The following is a 23,015-nucleotide window of genomic DNA, read 5'->3' on the forward strand; positions in this document are numbered from 1 at the left end:
TGTATTTTATAATTATATTTTTATTTATTATAGGAACAATCATAAATGTAATATAAGAACAATCCAAAACATAAAAAAACGTAAACTAAAAAAAATTAATAAAACTTAATAATGATTAATTGAACCAATATTAGGATAAAATTTTGTTTTTGATAATCTATTAAGGTTATTTTTTTTGTAGAAATTATAATTTCGGTCACCCAAAACATATTATCAAATAAACAATTATTAGGAAAATCTAAGAATTAAATTTCTATACATGCATTGTTATAAAATAATAATAATAAAAATAAAATTGCAAAAGTTAAAATTTGTCACCATTTTGATTATTTTCGTTTGGCTAACCTTTACTTTTCTTTAAATAAATGACATTATAGAGTACTTCTAATACAACTATTAAGAGTACTTTGTCCACCACAAAGGATTAGAAAATAAATAAAAATTAGTAAAGTCTCATAGTTTAACATCTAAACTGAGCACTATAAAAAAATCATGCTATGTAACAGAATAAATACCAAGTTATCCAAATCATGCTATGTAATAGAATAATATTATATTTTTATATGCTATATTTAATTCTTTAGAACGCAATAGGATAGCATTTAACAATCAAAGAGAATAAAAAATAATAATAAAAACAACAATTTAAAAAACAAAATTAAATCACAATTTAAAAAACAAAACTAAATCGCATTAATCCAAAATAGAGTTTTAAAGAATATAAAAAATTATCAACATAAAGTGGAGATGCAAGAAAAATAAAAAAATCCACCAAAAAATTTAGAGAGAAGGAGAAAGAGAGAGAGGGAACCCTTTTTTTTGTGAGGGAAAATTATGCATAGAATAGAAGAGATAGTAACAAATTTATAGTAAGAGAGTATGAATAAGAAGAGACAAAAATAAAGGAGGATGAAGGGAAAAAGGAAAAATGATATTAATGTAGAGGGTAGTGGGAAGATGAAAAGGTAAGGGAGGGAGAAAGATTGAAAAAGTAGTGGGGAGATGAAATGGTAAAGGAGAGAGAAAGGTTGGAGAAGTGTAAATATTAAAAAAATAAATGTTAAAAACAATTATAAGAAAATTGGAAAAAAAAAAAAAAAAAAAAAAAAAAAAAAACCCTAAAGCTTGAAATGCTTCATCGTTTTGTTTTGTTTTGTTTTTTTGTTTTTGTTTTTTAAAGCTGAAAAGGCTCACAAAAAATCCTAAAACTGAACTGAAAAGGTTTTGGGTTGAGTTTGATAGTGGAACTAAATAAATAAGAGGTGGACTAAATTAATTATACAGATTTATTATAGGGTGATAGTTGAAGTAAATAAATAAGTAGTGGACTGCATTTATAGGGTTAAAAATTGTAAAAACCATTTTAAAATTGTAGGACAAATTATATTTTAAAAAAGAAAAGAAAAAAAAGAATGACATGGCAGCTAATATGGCGCAATGTGAGAGCAGCAGTATTAAACGCTATGCTTCAGCTTTTAGTAATCTATAAATTTGTGGTATTGTCTCAGTGGAGCTAAATTTATTACAGGTTCTTTGTAATAGGTCTGTGGTTTTAAAACCTAGGAAAAAAAAAAAAACAATTTAACCTATAGCGGCGGGCAAAAAGTGCCATTTAAGGTCTAAAATTAAGTTTTAAATGAAGCCATATGGTGGTGTTTATAGCCCCCCGCTAAAGCTTCACACATATAGTGGTGGTCATATCCACTGCTAAAAGGTGCATATGTTATGCTTCACATTAAGCCCTATAGCGGCGTTTATTGCCCGCTGCTAAAGGTTGTCACATATAGTGGCACTTCTCGCCTGCTGTTACAAGTGCAATTAGTCCGTTTTAATTGATGATCTACAGCAGCGCACATTACCCGCTGCTAAAGGTCAATTGACCCAAATTCAAACTCATATGGCGGCAGTTTTCTGCCCGCCACAATAAACCAAAACCGCTACTAAAAGGTGCATCTATAGTAGCACCGTAACAATAACGAGATGAATCGCCACAATAGCACCCGCCGCTAAAGGTCAAATGTACCTTTAGCGGTGCTTTTGGCCCACCACAATAACCCGTTTTTCTTGTAGTGATGTAGCCCCCCAATGTGGAATGAATAGATAGGAATTACCTAATATTTTATTATGCAGCTTAAATCAATGCTAACAATAATGCAAGAAGCCAAAACGTTATGACAGCTTGAAATTTTTGGCATAAAAATATGTTATATGTGGAATTATCAATAATGTTTATTATCTATTCTTGCTTTCTCCTTAGCTTTTGTTATTTGGATATGTCTTTAAAATGAAAAAGTAAATTAGGCTCTTGACATTACATTTGCTTTTATTTTTGGAGAAGGTCTTAAAAAATTCAAAAAAAAAAAATCTATTATTAGGGTACGTTTGTTTTGGCTTCAAACCATTTCAAGAAATCATTTTCCGTAAAACTGTGTGTTTGGTTGCGCATGGAAAATAGAATTTTCCGGATTTGCATTTCATTTGACTGTAAAAAGAAGCCTTTGACTCGGAAATTTATTTTACATTTCTATTTTCACTTCAAACCATTCCGGACTGAGCTTCAGACGTGCAAAGAGAGAGAGAGAGAGAGAGAGAGAGAGAGAGAGAGAGAGAGAGAGAGAGAGAGAGAGAGAGAGAGAGAGAGAGAGAGAGAGAGAGAAACGGTGAGCAAGAACAGACTGAGTTCCAATTTGACAACCACAGACTGAGCTCCAGTCCGACGACCCACACTCCACCGGTCTCGTTGATCGCAACACTGTGTCGATCGCATCGGTCTCATCGATTGCAGCACCGCGCCGATCAAACAAAGATCGACTCCAACGTCGCTTGATCTCGCCTCCGCCGCGCGATCTCGCGTCTAGATCGAACCCAGTAGCCTCTCTCTCTTCCTTCTTTTCTCAATTTGACCGGATTTGATGAATTTTTTTTTTTAGGTTTTGTTTCTTTTGTGTTTGTGGACTGAGAAATGATATTATATATTTGTTTGGAAGCTGAGAAAATGTGAGCAACAAGTAGAAAATGTGTTTTCTATAGTATTTTCAAGAACACAACCAAACACTAAAAAATATTCTTCGAAGTATTTTTTAAAATACCACCAAACACCTGAAAATATTTTCTTTTCCGAAAAATATTTTCACCTGAAAATATTTTACACTTGGAAAACATTTTACATAGAACCAAAAACAGCCTTAGATTCTTGATGAATTACTGTATACAAAGAAAATGAAAAGAAAAACCAATTTTTTTTTTTAATAAAAAAATAATTTGATATGTGAGGTGGAGGAATTTGAATCCTAAATGTCTCTGTTGAAAATAACAGAAAGTATCAATTGGGTTATAATACTATTGAATTTGAAATATTATTAAAAGTATTAATAATTGAGAGAGGAGAAATTGAGACATGAGCTAACACTTGTAGACAAGAAGAAGCTTGCTTTGTTTTCAACATTATGCTTGTAATAAGTATATGCTATTGTCATGCATGGTAGCACCTAGGTTATAAACAAGCTGAATTGACAAGTATAAAAAATTTAGGATTTTTCTTTTGATTTCATTTTGAATACAAGCTAAGGTTGAACTTATCATCATAAATAAGATTATACGTCAAACCTTAGTTCATTTTCTCGTCGAACAAGCTTGACTTTTTCTATGAGTTGCTTGATTAACTCAATTCCCCACACAAGGGAAGAGGGGAGAAGTTCTTAAAGAAACTTATAGTGGTGTATATTCAAAAGGGCCTATTAATACATTATAGTTGAAATTATATTATCGGAGTTACTTAGATAGTGTGATTTTATTTTATGAAAAATTTGTTTCAACAATCTTATATTGTTCAAACTTATCAATATATTTTACTACAAAATAGACTATTTTTATTATCAATAAATTTAAAGTAATATTTTAATATTTTATAAATTTATTTACAAACTTACTTAAGTTTATTTTTATATCCCTTCAGGGACACCCATATATGTTGGGTTGGAGGACATGTTGTATCCTAGAGGTCTAAGTTCCATTTATCACACTATTGGTCCATGAAATATTCAGAGTATCTCTTGGGTAAAAAGTGGAATAATCTAGTCAAAAGTGCTATACACACACATATATACATATAAACACATAAAATTATAAAAATGGCTTTTATTTAAACAAATGTATATTTAATTTTTTCTATATCTTTAAAATGCACAGATTATACATTTCAAAATTTGTAGCTAAGTAACACAAAAATTATTATAGCATAACAAAGTTAACATTATACCTTTGAGATAGATATATATATATATATATATATATAGAGAGAGAGAGAGAGAGAGAGGTACAATAGAATTCCAACCTAGTTATAACATTGACTTTATGATTGTTTTTCATTACCGGGTTAAGACACTAATTGGTTTTTAGTATAGACAATATTTGAACTCTAATTTTCTTATTCGATGAAGAGAGAGTTTACCCATGAAGCTAACTGGAACCCATATAAAAGTAGTAATTAACTCTTCACAGAGACTAATTCTCTTATTCGATGACAAGAGAGTTTACCCATGAAGCTAACTAGAACCCATATAAAAGTAGTAATTAACTCTTCACATAGTTTTACTACATTCTCCCTTTCACTTATTTAAATTCTTATTGTATCTTCCTTCACCTCCAATCTATAATCAAAATAGAAAAAAAAAATAGGAAAATTATTTCTTTTTACACAACATTGACCTTTTGCCTTTGGTGGTACAAAGAAAATAGTAATATTATAATTTATACAAATTTTACTACATATGTCTTATAAATAAATATATCAAATTCTAAAAAATAAATTAAAATTAAAATTAAAAAAATAATTGATTATTATTTATGTGATACCAATCACATTTATTAACAAGCAATTTATAAATACACCAATTTGTTAGTCTTTTTAAAGTAAACTTACAAATAGCTTTAGGATTTATATTAAAAAAATGCATAAAATGTTTTATCATATTAAATATAAGGTCTTTATGTAAGATTATCTCCATTAGGAGACTTAGAGTGACCCTCATAGTCTATAATTAGAGTGATAGATCAAGACCCATCCATGAAGAGACTATTTGTGAATTTGTGAACTAACTATATGACTTTGAATGCTCATTAAACTAGTATACCAAAAATTCCATGATCGAGAAGTACTTCTCAAACAATTCACTTAACAACAAATCAAGTTATGAGAAATCAATTCTAGCTCCAAAACAGAGGGTAGCTACTTTAATCTTTCTTGAGACTGTTTTATAACATTATCTAAGTATTTCTCTGCCACCTAAATGATTGAGAAGGAAAAAAAAAATCACTTTCATAATGTCTCCAGATCTCCTAATAACATGTTTAAACTCAAGTCTCTACTTAAAAAAATTGGAATCCTATCTTGAAAATTTTTGTATTATGTGATTTATATAATATTAATTGAGTACTTGACAATAAACTAATGGTGTCTTGGGTAAGTATTTGGATTTTGATTCCTATATATATTGGTTATTACCTTTGTGAAAATTTATATTAATAGTGTTAGCATAATTGAAAAATACTAAAGTTGTTATAAATTTTAGTTTAAGGGACTTATAAATTGACATGTTAATGAATATAATATTAATTGGTGTCATATGATCAACATGATATATTAAATTTTTAATTAATTCTTTTGTGTCACCACAATTTATACAATTTATACAAAAGTAGATGATATTATCTTTTCAATAATTATTTTTAAATCAAAGACATCAGAGATGCATGCCCACATTTTTAACTCAAAGTATTTTTGAACTTTCTCATCATTGTACGCATATTGAGCAAGTGTAGTCTTCCCTAAGCCCCTAATTCCCACAATGGGAATGACTGAAACATTCTCTTCTACATTAGAGTTGAATAATAGGACTATGATAGCCTTTTTGTCCTCATCCCTCCCAATAACATCTTCTCCAGGAACAAAAGAGTGAGTCTCCCTCTTCCTACTTGTATCATTTGTCTCTACATGGAATTCTTTCAGGTGAAAGTTTTTCCTGTCGTCTGCTATCGCATTTAGTTTATGCCTCATTGCCTTTATTTTACCACTCATCTTAACACGAAAAGCTAATTGGTTTGAACTTGAAAGGAAAGTGCGTACCTCTTTAGCGACTTTAATTTTACTCACCATGCTTCGCCTTGTTGCTTCAGTAGAGAACTCACTCAACAAGTCATTAGCATCATAAACTGCATTGTTGAGCTTTTCGAACCAGTTCTTGATTTGATGGTTATGACTTTGCTGCTCCGCTGCATCCTGAAGTACAGCGTGGATTGTGGACATAGTGATCCAATCTCTTGGAAGGTTGGAGAGGCCAAATCAATATATTACTAAAAGCTGAAGCGTAGCATTTAATGTTGCTACGCTTCCATTGAGCCACGTCAGTAGCCATGTCATTATCAATTTTTTTCTAATTTTTTATACAATTTTTTAACATTTAAAGTGAATTAAAAACTCTATTATATTACAATCAAAATATCAAATTTAATTTATCTTATTTTTAATTATTCTTATTTATTATTAAATTTTCAATTCCATTTTAACTTTTCATATCCCCACTACTCTCTACCTTAACTTTCTTCAACCTTTCTCATTCCATTTCAACTTTTCATATCCCCACTACTCTCAAAATTAATATTATTCTATCTTTTTATCTTCCTTTATTTTTAACTTTTCTTATTCCTATCCTCATGCTATAAAATTGTCATTCTTCCTCTTATTCCATGCATAATTTCTATTTTTCCACACACAAAAGCCCCCCCCCCTCTCTCTCTCTCTCTCTCTCTCTCTCTCTCTCTATATATATATATATATATATTCCTTCAATTTTTGGTATATATATATATATATATATTTTAAAATTTTAGTGTAATAGGTTGACCATCAAAACATACTGATGCAATATTGAAAGCTCCACCAAATGCATCACAGAAATCAGTTTTAGACTACTAGAAGTCAGTTAGTTTGCTAAAATTGGAATTGATAGGTAATCCAGCTTGATACGATTTAGTTTTATATTTTATGTTGTTATCTTTTTTATTCTCATTGGTTGTTAAATGTTATATTATTGCATTATAAAGATAGTATATAAAAATATAATATTATTTTATTACATAGCATAACTAAAATAATATGGTGTTTATTGCTATACATTTCATTTTTATTATTTTATTCTCATCTTATTTTATTCAACATTTAAATTTAGCAACATCCTCCATATCATAATTATTTATATTTTGTCTCATTTTTTTTTAAAATTAAACGTATAATATTTTATTCAATAAATAAAAATTGTTCTTATAAAGTCTTCCCATGAATTGTTACAATGCATCAATGGAAAAATGAAATACAAAACAAATATCAATTTAGAAACACTCAATTAAAAAAAAAAAAAAAAAAAGAATAAACAATTTTCTTATAAAGTATTCCCATAAAATGTTACAATGCATTAATAGAAAAAGAGAATACAAAACACATGCTATTTTAGAAACACTAAATTTATTATTATTATAATAATAATAATAATAATAATAATAATAATATCAAACCAAACATATCATAAAATAATAAACTAATAGTTATGGATGTACTAACTTCATGGCAGCAAAATGGAGTAAAATAAAAATAATAATAAACATTACAATATGCATATTTAGTACATTAGAATTATCATCAAATTTGGGAAAACAATAGGATGTTAACAAAGAGGGAGAGAAAGAGATTAGTAAAAGAAATCAAACGTCAATTAATTAAATAAATTAATTAGTAACCGTTAATTGGAAAACAAAGAGACCGACGGCTAAAGGAGTAAAAAATTAATTAAAGATGACCCTACGTATGTTATTATAAACTTTACAATGCAAATAAATAAATCGTTAAATTCACTTAATTAAATCATATAATAAACAATTAAATAAAATCATACAAAATTTAAACTTGAAACTAATCAAACTCTAATCTAGAAAATCATATTTATTATCAAAACTAAAAGGAAAACGTTCTTCAGTAATAATAGAAATATATAAGAAATAAAGATGAAAATTTTCAAAATATTTTTTCTTGACATTTCATTTAACATTATTTATAAATAATAAAATATATAAAAAAGTCCTTAAATGCTTATATTCTTCACACACCATGACTTTTAAAATCTAATGAAAGGTTCGAAGAATTTAACTCTCATTTAATGCCTCTATTATGAAAATCAACAGTCAATAAAATATGATAATAGTAAGAAACGTTATAAATGAGAACATGAAAAAATTAATTAGCCACTATTATTATGGAATAGATGTCTTTTTTTTATGCATCTAAGAAAATGAAATGTATAGGGTTTACTTATTAAGGTATATGTAAAGATTCACGTTAAAAAAATATGTAAAAGTTTTTTGGAAAAAAAAAAGTAGATGTAAGGTTTTTATTCACACACAACACTATATTCAATATCCTAAACAACATAGTTAGGCCATTTTGGATATACACCACCATATTCAACTTATAAATTACAACCCAAATCAATCATACAATTACACAATCAAAGCATGAACATGTAACATGTATTACCTTCTGAATTATTGCTTGGAATTTTCACAATTATTGAAAGAGAATCTCCAAATTTAATTTTTAGAAAACATCAAGACAAGGTGAATTTTATTCTTTTTAACTTCCATAGAAAAAAAAAAAAAAATTACGCACATTATTTCAACCCTTATGGAAAAGAAGGTTTACATTTAGCATGCAAAACATGTTTAATTGACTTAGAGATGTAAAAATTAGTCAACCAACTATGGTAGAATTAAGGTTTCAAATTTTAAATAAAACAATTCTACAATAATAAAAAATTATTTTGTGATAAATATGATTATGAAATGCATTACTTTTCATTAAATTAGTTCAAATTACAAAGTAATAATAATAATAATGAGATCACCATAAAAAATAATCACGCGCAACGCGCGGGTCTGTGACTAGTCTATATATATATATATATAAAATCGAAACTTTTGAAACTCCCACAATTTTCCACGTCAGCATAATATTAAAAAATACAAATAAAAATAAAAATAAAAATATAATAAAACCTTTCTAAAACCCCCGATGCTCTGCCTTCTCTTTCACGATGCGCTACCCTTTCTTTCACCAAAACATCTTCTTCCTCAGAACAGAGAAAGAATCGTCGGAATGTCAGACTATCATCCACCGGCAAGCCAATCGCTCATCAACATCAGGCCGCCTAAACCGCTACCGGTAATATATATATTTTTTCTAAATCTGGTACTCTTTTTTTCTCCCAAAATACCCGATGCCCTCCACTCTCTTTTCAGATTCTTTCATGCAACCTTCTCCTTCCCCAAAAATCAAAACCCTATCCTTCCCCAAAATCAAAACCCAAAAACCCAAAACTCAGATGCCGCCGGTGTCATCGAGGAAGCTATGAGCAAAAACCCTCTCCTTCCCCAAAATCAAAACCTAAAAACCCAAAACTCAGATACCGCCGATGTCATCGAGGAAGCTATGAGCAATCTAACGCAGCCTTTGAAGCAGGTTTTGGAATTTTCTTGAGATTTTTTTTTAAAAAAAAAAAATTTATTTAACCGTTCATGGTTGGTATAACCCCAAAAATCAAAATTTCCTTTTGTGGGTATTGTTGAATATTGCTATATGACTGAAATATTTGTTTTGGGTTTGTCTTTATTCTCTATTTCTATTTTTGTTTGTGGAATGCAAATTATATGTTTGATGAAATGCTTCAATGAACTGTCTATGAGTTGTGAAGTAATAAGTAATTGATTTAATTAGTATGTGAGGTTAGGTTATGCCTGCTAAATATTTTCACCTGTTCTGGCCCTTCTTCAAAGTCTACTCCATAAGCTCTCATGCTCCTTACATACCCTATCTTATAAAAATCAGGGTCTGCTGACTCCAACTGTGTGAAATACAAAATCACATGTTTAGCAATGAAATAACAGATGAAGAAAAACCCAGACATCAAAAGGGTATGATCAAAACAAAATATCTAAACAACTGCACTATTGTTTTTTTACAGAAAATTGGGGAAAACTAAACAGATGTAAAGAAAAGCACTGAATTTTTCAATAAAATATGTTCTTTGTCTCAACTCAACCTGTGTCTCTGCTTAGTGTCATATATTTTGTTCATAACTAGTCCCAACCCGAAAAAATGAGGGGTCTGTCAGCATAAAATTTAGTCACTAACCCAAAAATTTTATGACTAAGGCTTTGTCATTGTTGAATAGCATATGTTCTTTGTTTGCAATGAACATGAAAATTCACTGGTGGTGCAAATAATGTGAGCTAAAAACAATGCAATATTGGCGCTCACAAATTCAACTTTCTTGCCCCTAAGTTTTCTCAGAAATTAAACAGCAAGTAAATGAAGAAAGAAAAGTGAGTGATGTTTACCTCAGAGGATGATTCTTCTTCAACTTGGGGAGGTTGGAATATGGGATATTGAGAAATCTCAGTGGTTGCTCTAATGGGTCTAATCTGATTTTGGGTGTCAACAAGAAAAGAGCAACTGGGACACGGTGGTGACCAGCCATGGTGGAAACTCTTCAACTGCTTTACATAATTTCTAAAATTAGATAGAGAAAACAAGCTAAATAAATACAGAGAGAGAGAGAGAGAGAGAGAGAGAGAGAGAGAGTGTTGAAACCTTAGGAGTGGAGAGGAACCAGTGGGTGGGATGGTGAAGAGGGAGGGTGGAAGCCATTGAAGAGAGATGAGAAATACTACTGATGAAGTTGAAATTTCAGATACTCCGGTTCAGCGTGTTTTGTGATATGCTGTAACACAAGTACCCAGTATGAATTTCCGAGAAACATTATCCACTTCACTCACAATAATATATAGGAAAGTTCTTTGTTTATAACTTTATATTGTAAATTCCAATGTAAAAAGTGTAGTAGCAATTCCAAATCTTCAGGCCACTCCACTTATCCCCTTCCTACATTACCACCAAAAATAAAAAAACCTTGCAAAAGCCATTAATGTGAGAATTAGTTCTCTTATCACTTTGCACATCCAAATACCTCTTGACATCTATTTGATCAACTCGAATGTCATCTCTGTTTCACTTTCTATTCTATAGAAGTCGTTATCATACATGCCCACATTATGTGCTACAAATAATAAAATAATGTTATGAACAATGTTAATGTTGTAGCTTCATTGATGGTATGTACTTAAAATGATTTCAAGCAACTTCATTGATGGCATGTACTTAAATGATTTCAAGCAATTGCTTCAAATATTTTTTATTTTCTTGCTCATAGAAATAGCTATTAATACATTATTGCATTGTCTCTATTTAAATGCAATATTTTAAATTTTTTCCATAGAGAGTGGCTTGGCTGACCCTAATAGCACTACTTCGAATAATTGTGTATTACTTTCAACCCAACATTTGGTGTTTTTGAAATTGATTGTATGTCTTACTTAAGATGTATCCAAAGAGTTTATGAAATTTGGTTTTAATTGTTTATAGAGATAGTTGAAACTGAAGTATATAGGCATTTCGTTTGATTCCTTTCAAATAGACACTCTTTCAAATATATAGGCATTTGCATGTACTTAAGATGTATCTAAAGGAAATTAGATGCATTTGACACAAATATATGTTGCTGTAAATGATCTCCTCAACAGTTTCCAAGAAGCCAGCATAATCAAAATTGGGGGCCATAAAGAGTAGATAAGCAGAGATACTTAGACTATTTGTTAGCTGTTTCTTTTCAAAGTTTTGAATATTGTGTTTATGAGTTGCTTCTTATAAGAGATAGTGGGATAGGGCCCCATGTGTTTATGTGGCATATTATTCCCTGGCAACAAATGCATGGTCTTGCTAATGTTGTCATGAGATTATTTATACATTTAAATATTCATTTTATCAATAAATTTTTTTATATGATTTATATTGGTGGTAGACTATAAATTGATTTGCAATTGAGCATTATGTGAATTCATATTATGCCCAAATTTGTGTATGAGCTATTGGAATGTTGGCTATAATTTTTTCATCGACATAGAGAAACCAAGGTGTGATCTTTATGTGTTATGTGAAACACCCTAAATTTATAATCAAAGAACATATTTTGCGCCCTTTGTGTGATTATTTGTAATTGTTATTTAACCAACTATCCCGTGCATCACATGGGTTAACGACTAGTTTTCAATAATTTTCAGTGTAATTTCAAAGAGGATTGCTTCGGCCATTTCTTGGTATGAAAGGAATGCTTAAAGAGAGAGAGAGAGAGTAGTGCTGGCTAGAAGGAGGGCTAGAAATGATGAAGTGTGAGTAAAAGTAATGCTGCAGTGAAGGACCGAATTTTATTGTGGGCAAATATCATTAGTTTTATTTTTTTTATTTTCTTGATGTCATCGCCTTGGGCCTCTTCTGCATCGAAAGAAGATGAGTGGGACAAAGGCTTAGCTGTTAATTTAATGTACTAGTCATACAGGGCTGGTTCTACATTGTTTTCAGGGAGAGATTATTGCTTCCTCCTGGAGGACCACTGATGTGGTCCTCCCAGCTCTTCCCACCCAATAGGAAAGTGCCACTTAGTTTAAATTTATGACTCAGCTCCACATCACCAATTAACCATTAAATTAACTCTAATTAAAAAACCAAATCATGGTAAAAAATTAATAGAAACACAGCAGCACCAACCGGATCATTTAACCCAAAATTATCAATTCAAAATTTCTAACAAACCCTTAAAACACTATCTGCCTCTTTCTTTCTCTCTCCCTCTAGCTCTATTTCCCCAATATCTCTCTGGAGAAGAAATTCCCCCCTCTTTCTGTATGAAATTGAAATTTAAAGAAGTGTTAAGCCATGGAAGGCCACCGTTTTCACAAGAATTCCGGCAATGACACAGTCAATGGAGGCCCAAAACCCACAAGCTCCGATCGGTTTTGGTATCAGATTTGGTGGTCATGGGAATTTTGGGTTTTGGTTTTAAGACTCATGCCCATTCGATCTTAACAAGGATGTGGTTGATGAGATGAAGGCATACATATGTTTTAATTTTTTTTGAATTTGTAATGTGGGGAGGTTAATATCTTGAGTCCTAGTTTTTAACTCTAGATTGTGATTGTGAGTCTTTTAGTTGTTGGGTTTCATGGTTTTGCATTTGAATGTTGTTGTTGATGCTGCGAAATTGATGTCCCAAAGTTTTCCTTGAGAAGGAACCAACTAGCAAACTAAGATAGATACAAAATTCCAGAGATTTAATCCTCATTTCTTCCAAGGAAATGCAAACTTAAATGAAAGACACAAGTGATGAAATCTCTAAACAGTATACAACTATACTCAGTTTATACAATAGCCATAATCCAAAAATACTCACGAAAGATACCAGTTTTCCCAACACCAATTATGAACATCACAAGTTCACAAAAAATGCTTATAAGCATATTTGAAGTGCCGGAATTCCCACTGACTGTGTCACTGCCGGAATTCTTGTGAAAACGGCGGCCTTCCACGACTTAACACTTCTTTAAATTTTAATTTCATACAGAAAGAGAGGGTCTCTAGAGAGATATTGGGGAAATAGAGCTAGAGGGAGAGAGAAAGAAAGAGGCAGATAGTGTTTTAAGGGTTATGAGAGTAATTTTGAATTGATGATTTTGGGTTAAATGATCCGGTTGGTGCTGCTGTGTTTCTATTAGTTTTTAACCATGGTTTGGTTTTTTAACAAGAGTTAATCTAATGGTTAATTGGTGATGTGGAGCTGAGTCATAAATTTAAACTAAGTGGCACTTTCCTATTGGGTGGGAGGAAGCAATAATTTCTTGTTTTCAGGGGTTCAAATGAGCCCAGGCCTAACTTGGATTTTTTTTTTTTTTTTTTTTTAGAGAGTTTCAACTTATGGCGTCCGCTTCTGATAATAGCTCTTTATTATCAGATCAAGACACCAATAAGTTTTTGGTGTAGGTGGGGATTGAATCCCAAATCTCTTATACAACCATCAGAGACTTTACCAGTTAAGCTAATTGGAACCTACTTTTTTTTTTCTTTATATATATGTATATAAATATTTTTTGATTAGTTTAAATTACTTAAAAATTATTTTTGTACACTTGATCATAGATCAACCTAATTCAAAATTAAACAACAACAAATATCAATCCATTCTAAAACCAAACAACAACATAAATCACAGATCTCTCTTTGAACGGATCTTATTCTTATGAATCTTATCTCATGTCTCTTTTGTATCTAACTATCTAGGTTTTTCCGACTCCAAAGAAAACGATGTGTACCTCTGTTCTTTCCTCAGATTATTTTCATTTCGCCAGATTAAACTGTCCAAACACACTAGATATATGCGTAGGCTTAGTTGGGCCAGATACAAATTCCTCAGTAGAAGCTCACAACAAAGTCCACCCAAGCTCATTCATAAACAGAGCACTGATTTTCAAAATCCCGGAGACAAAGATAATGACTCAAAATTCAAGGATCATTTAAGGTATACAGTAGTATATATTGAAATTTAAAAAAATAATAAAAAAAGATTAAAAAAAAAAAAAAAAAAAAGCATTGTACAAATTCGAAAAATAAACTTGATAGTAGAAGTGGCAAAAATAAATTACGCTTTATATTTAATAAGTTTGGATTCATTTGAATTGGTATTGGATTCTAGATTTCGCCTTACTCTAAGAGTGACCAACTTAATAGTCACCATATTGTTAGTTTACAATTTTTTTTACAAAAGGGTATATATGTTATTGTAGTTTTAACCAATGGTTTTTTATTTTTTGTTTTTTATTTTATAATTAAAAAAATAGATTAGATCTTAGAAATATAGATTTCTTTTCTCTCATGGTTTTAGATTTCGCTTTAATGAAACTTTCTTCTCAAATAGTAGTAGTGAGCATTGGATAGGTTGTGAAAGATCATGCTTTTAAGCCGAATCTAACATGTAATGCCAAAGTCTACCATAGTACCATCCTGATGGGTCTTTTGAATTGTTGAATGCATGGAAGAGCAGAGGGATAATTTATGAACTTTTTTTTTTTTTTAAGTGACAGAAGAAACCTGCCATGGATATCTTCATTATAATTTTGAAATTATTTTTTACATTGATTGGTATTTTGTTTAGCCCCTGGGATTTTAATAGTTTGCTACATTGTGTATCTATTTTGTTTAAAAATGTGTCCACATATATGCAACCTAACAAGGACTAGATATTATTCTGTATCAAAATGTAGCATTCTAATCATTAATTACTAATTAGTGTATAAAAATATGCTTATAATTTACTAGTCTCTATACATGCGCATTGCACGTGCTCAAAGATTTTTCTATTTTTTTTCTAAAATTTTTTAAACAGTAACTGTAATTTCTTTTTTGAACGTGTGTTTAAAAGTGGTGTAGTGATATAGAGAAAATATGGAGTAGTAAAAATAAGATGAATGTGAGGGGAAAGAAAGCTAAATTTTAGGAGTTTTCTTAGTTGCAAAAAAAAAAAAAAAAAAAAAAAAAAAAAAAAAAAAAAATTGTGGCATTTTATTTGGATGAAAAATGAATTAAAAAAAATGCAAAATTTTAGGGAATAAAAAGATTAACATTAAGGGGAAAAAAACCTAAATTTTAGGAGTTCTCTTTTTGAATTTAAAAGAATAGTAGCTATAGGTGTTGTAGAAAGTATAGATAGATTGGTTATTTGTTTGACATTTATGACCCAATTTTTAAGAGAAGTTACCCTTCATCAGTGAGGGTATTTTTGAACCACATAAAAGTTCAATTCAAAGAGGAAAATCTTCTTATATATAGTATATATAAGTTAATGTCCATGTTTTATAAATTTTTTAATAGTGTGTGGAAAGAAAAAAAAAAAGAAAAAGAAAAAAAAACATGAATACATTAATCCTAGAAAAGAGAACACTAATACATCTCTTGACCATGAAGCATGAACACGACGTTGTTTATAGGTGCCATGTCAATTACTAAATGTCACACTTGCATTATGGTGTCGTATATTTTCAGTCTTGGTCCCAAAATGGACTGGACCAGATAAAACAGTAACTAACTATATTTAAATTTTAACATTTTATATTTATAAAAAAAAAACAATAAAAAAAAAAAAACCAAAAACTCTCTCATCACCCATGATCTCACTTTCATTGTCTGTCTCACTTGTTTTTGTGGTGTTGTTATACATGATAGACTAGGGGCTAGCTATGCTTAGGCAACTGCTTCCTCTATGGCTCTCACCTCGCTTAATTGCTTAAAAATGGTAAGGAGTTTCAATCGAACAATTAGATGCAAAATATAATGAAAAGATTGGTCTTTCTTACTTTTATAAAATTCTAGACATTAAAATAATATGAAAGTAGATGATTTAAACTCTTGACTAACATATAATTTCAACAAAAATATTCTTTTCGGTCTTGAAATATAATCTATATTTCTATTCTTTCCCTTAAAAGTTAAGAGGATCTATTCTTGTTCTTGAAAATTTATCGTGTCCATCTATCTATTTTTGTTATGTTTTTTTTTTTTGTCTGTGTAATGGAATGCATATTTTAGGGATTAAAAATCAAAATAGAATCAAGACTATTTTAGGAATGAAAAAAAGTTTATCTTTGAAATATGGTTTAGATTTTTTTTTTTTTTTTTTTTTTTTGTCATTTCATTAATTAAAAAAAAAAAAAAAAAAAAAAAAAAAAAAAAAAAAAACTTAATAAAATTGAAGGAAAACACCAATTTTTTATGGAAGAATGAGAATGAAGATAAAAATTGATTATATTTTAACCCATAATGAATTATCTCCAACGTTCCTTCTATTCTAATGCATGAGATGGGAATCTTGAGCTCATAAAAACTGAGAAGGTGACAGGTGCATAGGCAATAGTGGCAAAAGACTTGAAATTTTCTTTGTTTGTGCCACCACAATTCACAATGCCCTCAGTTCTTAGTTTCTTTCATAATTTGATCTTATTAGGCAAATCTTTTATAAAGAAACAACTTTAATCGAAGGGCTGCTTTACCCAATTTGTAATGTTCCACTGCAAATGTTACTTTAGCCATAGAATAGTACACTATAGGAAACACGAGGTGTAATGGGATCCTATAAGATATTACACTTTAATTAACATTGTTTTGAAAGCTATAGTGCTTTACTATAGCCTATAGGCCAAATTTGCAAATTCAAACCTTGTGAAATGCTTGAAAGACGAAATCATCATGACCTTAAAATCCGATGTTGCTGCGAGACCAAACAATGTAAACCTACAATCTGCTGAAACCATTTAGGCAACATCATTCCTGCATGGATTGGGATCGATGTAAAAGGTGATCCTGTTTGGGCTGAAGCCAAAGCGGCATTCTTGGCTATTTTTAGTGCAATTATTCAAGTGTGTATGGTTAGAATTGTTCTATGATTTTACTTGCTATCAATAAAATCTGCATTGATTAGATCATCGCCATTAGCTGCTTTACTGGTTGATCTAAATGACCCAAATGTAGTACTAGAAGAGTTCTCACAAATAAATAATATGAACAAAGAAAAAAAAAATAGACAACCACACACAAGAGAGAACACCAAGGATTTACGTGGTTCAGCCTTTGGCCTACATCCACGGGCGGTGACAAGGAGAAAGTTTTGCTAACAAATATGGAGAGTACAAAAGTGGTGTAAACCCACTCTCACAAACCCAAACCCCAATACACCCAAATAACTCTATATCAAAGAGTTCTCTCTCAACTATAACATAATTCAAGGCTACACAATTGTGGTCGTCCATGCAAAGAAGTCAATCCAAAAAAAGCTTATAGACAATCCAATTCAAATTCACATCAACATTGACTTCCACAATTAAATAATTTCTTGATTCCTTGTCTAGCTAGGAATATTTTCTCCCAGCTCTTTTAGTTGCTTCTAGTTTGGTACAAAACTGAGTCAGCTTGATTCTTTGTGTCTATGGCCTCCCTCTTTTCCTTGTCTTCCTTTTGCAAAATTTTCAGTTTCTTTAACCATCCTACCCTCCTGCAACATTTTTATTTTGTACATACAAATATGGGTTTTAGTAACATAATTAGATTACTAATATAAAATGTGAATGTTTCCATTTATTTTTATATATTTATTAATTGTAAAACATAGATGCTTGAAATGTTGAGATTTCAGAAATAAAAGAAAGATGTAAGTTCTTTGTAGAAGATGGTAGCATCATTGAAAGGGGTAATAAAAAAAATAAAAAAAGAAGCTCCTTGTGCTACAATATAAATTTTAAGAAAAAAAAAATTGAAGTTACAAAAATGAAGACATAAAAGCAAAATTAGAAATGGCTATTGTTCTAGAACTACAGTATAAGAAAGCAGCATATTCCACAAATAGTCTAAATTATATATATATATATATATATATATATGTATATTAGTTATTTATCAAATAAATAAATTAGTTATAGTTAGCTAAGATAGTTTGGGTTTCAGGCTTATTCAAACTCATTCTAATGATATCTCTAGCCACAACATTTTCAACAACCAAATTCTAATTCATGCCTTTTGTTAAGAACTAAAACTTGTTATATCTAGTTTTAATAAAAACCAAATTCTCTTCAAAACAACAGTATTTGCAAATACACACCTCATCACTTGGCATGGTGTGATGGTGTTAGCACCGGTTTTGGTGTCTTAAGCAAAAGCTTCCAAGGGATTTGTTGTCCCTCATGATCTCTCTCTCTCACCCTTTTTTCAGAGAGACAAATACCTCTCTCTCACCCTAATAGACATTGATCTCTTCATTGGTCTGTCCATTTGCTGTGGTGGAGAACCCCTTTACTGATTTGAAAGTTTGTGAAGTTGTGTTCCTTGGGATAATCTGTCATTACACCACCCAAAGTTTCAAGTCCTTCTACGGTAAGACATCCAAGAGTACAATGTCAATAACTTCTCCAGCTAAAAAACACCAGTCTAGAAAAAAAAGAGACAAAAATAAGTATTGATGCCTCAACAGTTAGTGCAAGTTCCAATAAGTATTAAAATAGACAATATCAGAAATAGAGAGCTCTTCTTGTTTTTTTATGTAATGAAAAATAGAATGATCCCAAAACAAGAAAATCACCTTAGCTGTTGACTTGTTGCACTTGTTCATATGGTTCTGAATATGCCTCGATATATACACATCCTTTCATTCTGTGTTTCCAATTCAATCTACATCCAATTCAAAAGTGCTAAGAATTAAAAAACATTACAATTTGAGTTACTAAAAAGGATTAGGATTGTTAATTAACATTTTTGTGGTATATGTATATATATGAAAACATTATGATTTAAGCAGAGTAAGGCCAGCCCTTCCCTTTTTGTTGTTGGCTTTGGAATATTTATTAGACTTTTTGTTTGATTTGGAAGCAAATTGATTAACTCAAGCACCATAGTGTTGATAAGCACAAATTGGAAATCCCAATGCGAGTAGAATTACCTCATCAAAATCTTTGAAGTAAAGCTTTGTATCTCTTAAGGAAGTTTCAACTAGTGCTCAATGCCTATGAGAAAGTTAATTGCAGTTATAATCCAGTGAACTTAAGCAGGCAAGTAGACTGCCAGATGACAGAAAAAGAGAGTTCAAAATCAAAAGAAAGAAAACTGAAGTGATGGAGACAAAACAAGTACAGTGATATGGCTATGGTTCTAGAACATAAACAGGACCCGGGGGGGGGGGGGGGGGGGGGAGGATTCGCAACCACTGCCAATGGCTATGGTTCTAGAACTATAATATAAGAAAGCAGCATATTCAACTAGCGGTCTAAATTTTTCTTGATATATAATTAGTTATTTCTCAAATAGATAAATAAATTATAGTTAGCTAAGATAGTTGGGTTTTAGGCTTATTCAAAATCATTCTAATAATATCTCTAGCCAAAACGTCCTCAACCACCAGATTCTAATTCATGCCTTCTGTTAAGAACTAAAACTTGCTATATCTAGTTTGAGAAAAATCCAAATTCTCTTCAAAACAACAGTTTTTGCAAATACATACCCCATCACTTGGCATGGTGCTAGCACTGGTTGTCCCTCACAAACTCTCTCTCTCACCCTTTTTTCAGAGAGATAAATACCTCTTTCTCACCCAGATAGACATTAATCTCTTCATTGGTCCATCCATCTGTTGCGGTGATCAGAACACCTCTGATTTGGAAGTTGGTGAAGTTGACACCACCCAAAGTTTCAAGTCCTTCTATGGTGAGACATCCAAGAGCACAATGTCATTAACTTCTCCAGTAAAAAAACACCAGTCTGGAAATAAAAGTAATAAAAAATAATTAGCTGAATTAGATTTTTTTTTTTTTTTGATAAGTAACAAAGAAGTATATTAAGAAAACTACCTCATGAAAACAGAGGCAGAACAGATAGTACAGAGAGAGAAACAAAAAAAAAAAAAAAAAAAAAAAGAGAACTAGAAAACAAACAGAAAGCAACAAATAACTAAGTACAGGGAAGAGAACAAAGGAACAAAGGGAGGGAATCACTAGAGGTGAGTCCCCAAGCCCTAGACCAATCAAAAAGAGAACCACAAAAATAAGCTAGCAACTGGTCATCGGATCTGTCCCTGTCCTCAAAAGTTCGCCAATTCCGCTCCCTCCAAATACACCACAAAAGGCACAACGGAGCTAAATTCCAAATGCTAGAAGAGTGCTTTCCAAACCAGTTCCACCAGCTGAAGAGCATTTCTGCAACCGATCTAGACAAGACCCAAGAAATCCCAAAAGATCTGAAAATCAAGCTCCACAACTTATAGGCTTTTCCACAATGGAGAAGCAAATGATTCACCGTCTCCCCATTGCAACGACACATAATGCACCAATCAACCAGCTCAAAGCCTCAACACCGCAAAGTGTCCCCTGTAAGAATCTTCTCCCAAGCAGCCGTCCAAACAAAGAAAGAGACGTGCGTAGGGGCCTTAACCTTCCAAATACCTTTCCAAGGAAAAGTAAAAGGAAAGGGGCTTCGAAGCTTGTCGTAAAAGGAGCGAATATTGAAGTCCCCCTTCTTCGACAATTTCCAAACCATGCGGTCTTCTTGCTCGGAGTGAGGTAAACAAGAATCCAAGGTATGGAGAAAATTAACCACCTCTCCCATCTCCCAATCATTAGGATCCCTAAGAAAACGAACCTTCCAACTTCTACGAGCCTCGGTCCCCAACCTTTCGAGAGATGAGGCCACAGAAGCCTCTCTATTAGAAACAATCCCATACACAACCGGGAAGGAAAGATGGAGTGGAGAGTCCCCACACCACTGATCTGTCGAAAACTTCACTCTATCCCCCACCCCAATCTCAAACCGGATAAACTTGCTAAAAATCTCCCAACCTTTTCGGATACTTCTCCATAAACCACACCCATGAACACCCCTACCCAACTTAGAAGACCAACCCCCCCACTCTTCCCCAAACTTCAAAGCTACAACCCTCCTCCATAGACGAGTCTCCTCAACCCCAAACCGCCATAACCACTTTCCAAGCAAAGCTTTATTAAAGGTAGTTAGTTTCCTGATACCCAAGCCACCATTAACCTTAGAAGCACACACCTTATCCCACCCCACCAAATGAACCTTCGATTCCCCCCACAGGAAGTCCCTCTGAATCTTCTCAATTTTATTAGCCACATGCGACGGAATGGTGAAGAGAGATAAATAGTAAGTAGGAAGGCTAGAAAGCGTACTCTTGAGCAGCGTTAATCTTCCGCCTTTTGACAAATACAACTTCTTCCACCCGGCTAACCTCCGATTAATCTTCTCCAATATAGGATTCCAAATAGAGGGGGATTTATGAGACGCCCCCAGAGGCATACCAAGGTAGGTCATTGGCAAAGACCCAATCCGGCAACCCAAAATCTCTGCCAAGGCATGAATATTATTAACCTCCCCTACTGGAACCATCTCACTCTTCAGGACATTAACCTTCAAACCAGTCATAGCCTGAAAACAAAGGAGAAGCATCCGTACATGAAGGATCTGTTCCACGTCCGCATCACAAAACAAAATAGTATCATCCGCAAATAGAAGGTGCGAGACACATTCCCCTTCACCTCGTCTTCCAACAGCCTTGAAACCCCTAATCAGGCCGGCACCTTCAACTCTTTTCAACATCCTACTTAAGACCTCCATCATGACTAGAAATAACAAAGGAGATAGCGGATCCCCTTGCCTCAGACCCCTCGTGCTCCCAAAAAAGTCAGCAGGAGCCCCATTGATCAAAATAGAAAACTGGACCGTCGAGATACAAGTGCGGATCCAACTACACCACTTCTCCCCGAAACCCATTCTCTTCAAAAGGTCCAAAAGAGCCTCCCAATTCACATGATCATAAGCTTTCTCAATGTCTAACTGAATTAGATAATAACAAGAAAAGGACAAACCTGAACTACAGCCCCAAGAACAAAATCTTCATCAATATTTTTCAGCTCCTAAACAGCTGGGATACAAGTTGAATTACATCCAAATCTTTGAAGGAAAGCTTTGCATCTCTCATGGAAGTTTCAACTGATGCTCAAAGCTTATGAGTTGTAATCCAGTGAACTTAAGCAGGCAATTAGACTACCAGATGAGAGAAAAAGAGAGTTCAAAATCAAAAGAAAGAAAACCGAAGTGATGGAGATAAAAAAAAATATACAGTCATATTACACATGACTAATAATTTCAATAAGGCATACATGTCTAACAAATCTGAACACAGTTCTTCAAATTTGACACTAGTCAGAGTGGTGTCAATGTGTTTTGGGCCACCCGAATGGTGATAATGAAAGGTAAACTGGAAAAGCAAATGTTTTTTCTCTGTGATTATGGCAAAGAGAGAGAGAGAGAGAGATCAACTTAAAGAAAGAAGGCATAGAAACAGCCACATGCCTAATATTATTGGTCTGAGTCAGAGATGACAGCTCCATCTTTGCTTTCTCTGCAGTCTCTATGAGACGTTGTAGAGCCTGCCTGTCATTCAGAAGATCTATGCCTTCATCTTTCTTAAAGTTTA

At 32.1% G+C, this 23,015-nt stretch overlaps 1 long non-coding RNA gene across 2 annotated transcripts; it reads right to left on the reverse strand.

Moving 5' to 3' along the window:
• Positions 1-17,577: 17,577 nt before the first annotated feature.
• LOC126723961 (uncharacterized) lies at positions 17,578-22,793 on the reverse strand. Of its 2 annotated transcripts, none has more exons than XR_007654534.1 (7): positions 22,699-22,793; positions 22,405-22,582; positions 20,107-20,225; positions 19,470-19,533; positions 19,113-19,201; positions 18,636-18,961; positions 17,578-18,032 (listed from the first exon to the last, which is right to left on the reverse strand). It is a non-coding gene; the product is annotated as an uncharacterized LOC126723961 (long non-coding RNA). The 2 variants fall into 2 exon arrangements; XR_007654533.1 differs by having other exon boundaries at positions 20,028-20,225.
• Between the last annotated feature and the right edge of the window lie 222 nt (positions 22,794-23,015).

Source organism: Quercus robur, chromosome 4 (genome assembly GCF_932294415.1).
Source record: "Quercus robur chromosome 4, dhQueRobu3.1, whole genome shotgun sequence".
NCBI lineage: Eukaryota > Viridiplantae > Streptophyta > Magnoliopsida > Fagales > Fagaceae > Quercus > Quercus robur.